Here is an 8,443-nt window from a genome sequence, read left to right on the forward strand (position 1 = left end):
TTATTAGAATTATTGTGTATTAAGCATCGCTAAGTTAAGCAAGCGAGTTAATTAAGCCATTACGTTTTGATGTGGGTGCTGTAAATGTTAGATGCATGACTTGTCACAATTTGCATGACAACTCGGAGTTTCCAACTGGGAGCTTCGCTGCCACCTGCTCCTGAAGTTTCCGCTTGACGATTGTTATCCTATTGTTAGAATCTGCTTCTCTAACTATCTATATATCTACTTATTTACCTATATACTTATCAATATATCTATCTATCTATTTACATATCAATCTATCTAAATATCTATCTATAGCCACAAACGCTACAGAAATGTCAGATTAGAAGCGTTTGAAAAGCAGCATTGATCTAAATATTATACTCCTAGTTATTGTTAGAATTATCGTATACTAGCTTTTGCTTACCACATTAACTTATCCCCGTAGGGGTGGAATTTATCAAAATACTTTCTTAGGCATCCCCGCCTACGTCATAGTAACTTTATGCATGCAAAGTCTCAGCCCGATCGATTTAAAATTGACAAAGTTTCATACAAACTTTCATCCCCTATTTTATCCCCTTGGAGGTAGAATTAATCAAAATCCTTTCTTAGCGGATGCCTATGTAATACCATCTACCTGCAAGCCAAATTTCAGCCCGATCTAAACAGTGGTTTGGGCTGTGCGTTGATAGATCACTATGTCAGTCACCTTTGAGTTATATATATTCAGATTAAGCATAGCGAAGTTAAGCAAGCGAGCTAATTAAGCCATTACGTTTTGATGTGTGTACGGTAGATGTTAGATGCGAGACTTACCACAATTTGCATAAGACAACTCGGAGTTTCCAACTGGGAGTCTTCGCTGCCACCTGCTCTTGAAGTTTCCTCTTGACAGTCTTACCGGTTCCTGTGTTATTATTAAGTACGTGCTAAGATCGTATCAGGCGTGTCTAAATACTATTTCGTAGCTGTTTATGACTAGTGGTGCAGCGGTATAGCAGACTGCTTTATCTTCGGCTGGTCATGGGTTCGAAGTCTCTGCAACATAAATATTTGGAAATATGAGTATGACTGTAATTCTCTGGATTTATCTATATATATCATGCTATTAAAAATAAGGTTTGGTGATTGAAAGGTGAAAATTTAGGGTTGTATGTAATTTGTAATGATAAACATAAATTGTCCAAAAAAATTTTAAGGGTGGACAACTCTTATCATTTAGGAGTATGAAAAATAGATAGTAGCCGATTCTTGGACCTACTGATTATGCACATAAAATTTCATAAAAATCGGTCAGGCCGTTTCGGAGGAGTACGGTAACTAATATTGTGACACGATACGAATTTTACATATAAGTCTGTATTATTTTTGTAAAATGAATTCGAAAATCTAATGCCTATCTATGCAGTAGTACCAGTAATATTTTATCGACATATAGAGAGGCAAAGTTACGGGACTATACAACCTAAACTTCTGCAATATTTAGTACATTGTACGATGCGCCACCATCGTATACCTTATAATGAATTAATATTCAATAACTTAAATTGGATATAAAATATCATATTTGTTAATGAATGAATGAATGAAAATTATCCACCACGTTTGATATATCATCGAAGAACACAGCTATATTTTTTAATTAATTTAAAATATAGGTATTGAACATTTCGTGATCACAAAAAAGCATTCCATTTTTAAATTTCGAACTGTCATCGCTCAGTGTCCCGTGTGCATTCCGATTTGAATTAGGAATGGCAGTGAGTCACCATTTCTGTCGTTACGCCATTAGATTGGCATGTGCAAGCAGTTCGGGGTTGATTGGAAAATTTTCGCGCGTCTTGGCATCCTTCGCGTTACGACCAAGTATTAGGATGGAATTTTCGACCTTAAGTGGCTCGAATAGTGCCATTATTGCACGTGCCAATATTTTTGAAAGTTATGATGATTGGATCAGGTATTTGTAATGGATAAATCATAAGATATTATGCAAAAAAAAAAGATTTATTAGAATAAGCTTAATTTTATTTCAAATTTGGAAATAGTTTTCGAAGTGGACTGAATTTAGACAAATGACAGTGCGGGCATTGCAATGACATTCCATTTTTAAAACTTTTATTTATAATTTAGGAATTGAGCTAAAGATCCACACGTATACTGCCATACATGCCATACTCCTCCTTTTGACAGGCGGGTAAAAGCAAAGAACAGTTTAAAATAATATTTTGTATTTTCTTTCAACCCATAATACATAACTTGCTAAGCTTTTGCTCGGTAAGACTAAAAGTAGCTGTAATAAACGTAATTCTGTAGATTTTCACACAAAACTGCAAGAGTTCCGTATAATAGCGACTAGGACATTCTCGTAGGATTTTATTCAAATAGTTTCCGCTTAGCCGCCCGCTGAGGTATTATATTGAAATTCTTTTAGAAACCTCCACGTACTTGAAACGATAATATCCAGTAGCAGGCATTGTTTGAATAAGTGAAAGTTGTATAAAAACTTACCTTTATGATAACAGTATGGCAGACTTTTGTCTCTTGAAATGATTACTACACGTATATTTCATTAATCTATACATATATAAATGTCTGTCTGTTAGTTTGTTAACTTTTTTTTTTTTGTTAATATTTTTAAAGTTAGAATAGAATAAAATAGTTATTAATTTATGATACATATATATTTTATGACTAAAGCTCTATATAGATTTTAATGATAATAACGTGATGTAAATAGAATATTTTTAATTTAAATAAGAAGACTAAATTGTAGCTAACTACCCATTACAGTACTAGTAGTCGTGAAATAGAATACAAATAAATATATACAAATAAACTTCAATTCAAGCACTTTTGAATTTCTTTAATTTACCTAATACAGCTGGCAACGGCGGGGAAAGTCTATATTGTAGTGTAAAATAAATAAAGAACTAACCAATCCTTAGAGATATATTCCAATACTAGCTTTTGCACGTGGTTTCGCTCGCGTTATTTTATACCTTTAGGGGTGGAATTTATCAAAATCCTTTCTTAGAGGATGCCTACGTCATAGTAGTTTTATGCATACAAAGTCTCAGCCCGATCGGTTTAAAATTGACAAAGTTTCATACAGACTTTCATCCCCTATTTTATTCCCTTGGGGACAGAATTAACCAAAATCCTTTCTTAGCGGATGCTGACATCATAACATCTACCTGCGTGCCAAATTTCAGCCCAATCCATCTAGTGGTTTGGGCTGTGCATTGATAGATCACTATGTCAGTCACCTTTGAGTTATATATATTTAGATTTATTTTATAAAGCATACAGCAATGGGAAAACAATACAAAAAATATATAATGTCAAAAAATTGTAAACAAAAAACTTGGTTGAAAATAAGAGAGAACTATAAAAGGAGGTCTATCGAGAACACTACCATTAATTCTAATACAGATTCACTGCCCCTATAATTCAAACGGGGATCGAAATTACGATGCATTGAGACGAGGTTCTAACCCCTACTAGTGCCCTTAGACTAAAGTCCTATCCGTCAGCCAGGAGTTGGGCTTCAGACGGTTCTTCAGATTTTCCGCGGAGTTTGGAGTGCCATCTGCAGTTGCTCCCTATCGTTCGGCGAAACTGCAGTACAGTATTAGCACAGTCCTAAAGAAAAAAACCAGTTTCAGTACGAGAAGAATGAGCAAGAAACTTGTCTGTTGCTCTTTTAAACTTTACTTCTTTAAATAAGGAAATGTGTCAATACACCTTGTATTTTGTACTAATTTTGTAAAGTCTTAATAAAATTTTGTTTTATTCATAAGTTCCTATGGTTTTCCTGTTCCATCATTAAACCAGACCCTAAAGCCTTTTTAGAATGTTGTTCTCACGTATAACCTAACTTAGTAAAAGTATGTAATAAATAATAAATAACCCTGGACAATTAACACAGCGCCATCTAGTCCCAAGCTAAGAAGAGTTTGTGTAACGGATACTAGATAGCTGATGTACCATAATATACATAGAAAACACCTAGACTGATAAAACAACCAAACTCATGAATACAAATGTTTGCACCGTGCGTAAAATCGAACCCGCGACCATCAGAAGTAAAGTGGTGTGCTAAATCGCTAGACCATCGAGGCCCTGACGGCCTCGATGGTCAGTACTGTATATGAACAAACGCTTGTGACTTAGACTATATCAAATCCTAAACACATAGTTATTTTGCTTTATTTACACCTTTGTACCCGTATACAAGAAGAATAATTTGCTATGAAGATTTAAGTGCGAGAAATTCATTCACACCGCACAGAAGAGAATTAATGAGAGAGGGAAAAATTACAATGGGATTACGTGGCGGCGCCGGTGGGCGCTACAAATGAATCAGTTGGATTCTGTACATTTTTCGGTCCATTTCCAGTTTTACTTATGCAAATAAGTTTCGACAGCGAGCGAAAACCTGCTCAAATGAAAGCGTTTGTTCTGCGAACAGAGAAAGTCATGGGATCGATGCGTTGTAAATTTTTATGTTTACCTTTGCATAAATCTTTCTGAGGTATATATGTGAACTCACTATTTTGTCGTCAAGTCACTTGCTTTGTAAGGTTTGTAATCAATAATATAGATATATAACGTGAGGATGAGAGAAATTACGTAGAGAAATTACCCGGTACGGAGACATACTATCTTAGTATGCATTAGCAGTATCAAAACGCATGAGGGATACGACATTATATATCGAACATGCTGTCCATTATGCTGTTCCTGTATGTTGGCGATGGTTGTCACTTATCATCAAATGAGACTTTAGTTAATTTTCCATTCCAACATAAATTAATAATTGCCATATAAATTAGTATCACTATTAAAAAATAGGCGTTTAAGGTAAAAGGATAAAATTTAACGTTGTATGTATTTTTTAATGAATATAAAAAAAATCAGTAGTGGACCACCCTTATCACTTAGAGTATAAAAAGTAGGGAACCTACCGAGTATACACATAGTATTTCTTCAAAATCGCTTTAGTATTTTAGGATTCTATCGCGTAAAAACAGCGTATCTCGAAAAGTTTATATATAATACTAGCTACTCGCCCCAGCTTCGCACGGGTGTACATGTATTATATATATATAAATCTTCCTTTTGAATCATTCTATCTATTAAAAAATAACCCTTCAAAATCCGTTGCGTAGTTATAAAGATTTAAGCATACATAGGGACGGACAGACAGCGACAGCGACTCTGTTTTATACTATATAATAATTAAGAATATTCTTATTATTGTACTTTGTAAAGGTGTTTGCTTACAAAAACTTAGCATCAAGTTGTCTCCACGCTAGCACCTGTGCTGGGAAGTAAAACTTTCCCAGATGCGGTTGTGCCGAGCGCGCCCTAATGACGCGGTCTCAGCCCCGAATATTGTGTTATAATGGACCATTGTGATATGACTGTTTGTTTATTTGCTCATTAAACAATACTCTGCAAGGATTTAATGATTTACTCGAGATATTACAGATTTTCAAAGATGGTCAGACAAAAATTACAAAGAATGTGATGACGATCACAACAAACGAAAATATACATATGTGACAAAAACGAAACAATTGGTATAAAACAAAGTGATATTTGGATCGAAATGCACGAAATTATTCCTTACAGTAAATTCTGAGAACATTACATTATCATCCAGACATATAGAAGGGCAGATTTTCAGTTTCGTGGAAACTGAAATTGCCCATCGGTAGGACAACAGTACGTGGACGGATATATTGTAGACAATTGGAGTTTTTAATAGAATAATAAGAGTAATTCAATAATTTCAATAATTTTAAATAAAATAAAAAAAAAAGGTTTCCAATCAAATCAATAAAAAAAAATCAATCAATTCGATCATTTTGAATACAATATAAAAAACAGGTTTTTGTCTTTTATTTCTACTATATTAAGGCAGTAGTAGTATATTTTGTACTGTTATTAATTTCTTTATAAATTAGGTGTATAATTTCTATATAAATGTAACTGGCAGCCTACAAACATGTGCGTTGCCATTTTCGTAAAAAGATAATAAAAAAGAAAGTTAAAAAAGAATAAAATTCAAAATTAACCGAGACATTAACGCAACATTGCATTTTTATTTCATAAATATAATTAAATATCTATCAACCATCCCTCAAATCCTCGATTAGGTTTAAACATTATGTATATTATAATTGATAATTGTTTAACGTAAATAATATTTGAACACCACTCTGTGAAACTTAACGACAGAATAAATGTGAATAAAAAATTAAAATTGTTTTTTAAAATGTTTATCCCATATAAATTTAATTCTAATTTAAATTTGTTTCATTTCATTTGATTTCAGTAAAATCAAATAAATGCAATGGTTTCCAATATTATAATTTTCTTTATTGTTAAACACATTGTACAATCTCACCAAGTTAGCCCTTTCTGTTATATTTGTTTAATAGAAATAGAAATAATCTTTATTCAAATAAACTTAATATAAGCACTTTTGAATAGTCAAGTTTTTTGATTCTACCGCTATTCGGAATGCAGACTCATCACAAGAATAATAAGCAAGAAACTTGTGTGTTGGTCTTTTAAATAAATATTGATTTACTTATATTTAATTAACAACAAGGATTAGGCATGCGACAATCAACATAGAAACCGCTACGCACTTAATCTCTGTTCAATCAGATAACATTGTCAGCGCTATGAATTTAAAGTTAGATATTTTCTACAAAAATATTATTATCATTTATAAATTCTTCAATTTTATAATAAGCTTTTTTACAAAGAAAATATTTTATGACACATTTGAATTTTTTTCTGAAGAATTGACTACAGACTCTGGCAGTTATATAGAATATAATTTAAATACGGTAAATATACTACTTTTTTATGTTATTGGAAATAAATAATAAATTTTATTAGTGTTGGGATGATATATAATTATGTGATGGATAGAACTAACCACAAATATATATGTATATGAAAATTATTGCAATTACTCTATAATTAGGAAACTCATATGCAACCAATTCATTAATGGTACATAGCTGTACTTTATTTGTGTGTTCTGTGGGTACTTCGCTACTTGTGGGTATGTTAGTCTATTTACTTGTACAGTATATCTACAACTGAAACACTATCACGAGATTACTTTCATTGGTTAAAATTGGATAATGAAAAATTTAATCTAGTAATACTATTGGCAAAGATTATTAATTGGCTTAGGACAATTTGATATGACAAGTAACATGTAAAATTACACAGTTGATCTTCCTAAAATAAATAATACAAAAAACAATATATTTTTTTAAATAATGATACACTATTCTATATTTGTATTAATACACATGCAAACATTTGTATTTATGAGTATGATTATTTGTCATCGTCTGGATATTTTTAACGGTACAAATACAGTGCGAAGAATCGAACCCGCGACCTACGGAATTAAGGCGGTGTGCTAAACTGTTAGACCACCGAGGCCGTCATAAGGACTCTATCCATTAGTTTTCTGCGGTAATATTGGATTATTGTAAAATTGTTTTAATAATTATAGTGCAATTAACAAGAGGTTCAATTTTAAAACTGACGTTTATAAAACCAACTCGTTAGTGATTGATTGACTGCTCTTCATAGACGGCACAAAGAATTCTTTGATGGCTTTTCAATCGTTTCAAAGAGCTCGATGCGGACGGTGTTTGACGTTTTTCAATTTTCTTATAATTGTCAGTGGCTGGAAAATAAATTAACACTGCTTTCTTAGACAGCTGGAAATTATAAGTATTTTAATCTCGTTTGTATTAAAACAAATAGAGAAGAAGATACGCCATTCTTAATTGTGATGTTTGCAAAATGGTACATCCATTATGGTGGGGTTTTTGTTTCTTTTACTTCTACTGTATAATGTAGTGGTTTAGGGAGTTGTTTAAGAAATAGAGCAAAATACTATCATTACATAGTATGAAACAAAGTCCTGTCGCTGTCTGTTTGTCCCTAAATGTTTAAAACCGCACAACAGATTTCGAAGAGGTTGTTTTTAATAGATAGAGTGATTACAGAGGAAGGTTTATATATATAATACATGTACACCCGTGCGAAACCGGGGCAAGTAGCGAAGCGTTTTATAAAACTTGGTGTGACCGCCATGAGAATGAACTAAAAATCGAACAATCAGCAAAGATTTTAAAAAGGAAATTCTTGAATTGTCATATATATGTAGGTAGTGTAGTAAATAAATATAACCGTGTGCAAAAAAAACAGTAATAAATTTATGGCGCCAAACTGTCAAATTATTTTCAAATTTCGAAATAAATCGTGATTTGAAAATAATTACATTTCGCCGCCAATTTAAAAATTACTTTCGAAATTTAACAATTCCGTACTGTGTATTTGTTATTTTAGAAAGTGTTGATGTCTTAGTAATAAGTAACTTTCATGAATGATTAATCCGCCTGACTTT

This window comes from Achroia grisella, unplaced genomic scaffold (assembly GCF_030625045.1).
Source record: "Achroia grisella isolate CSIRO2021 unplaced genomic scaffold, CSIRO_AGI_Agris_v1 utg402, whole genome shotgun sequence".
NCBI lineage: Eukaryota > Metazoa > Arthropoda > Insecta > Lepidoptera > Pyralidae > Achroia > Achroia grisella.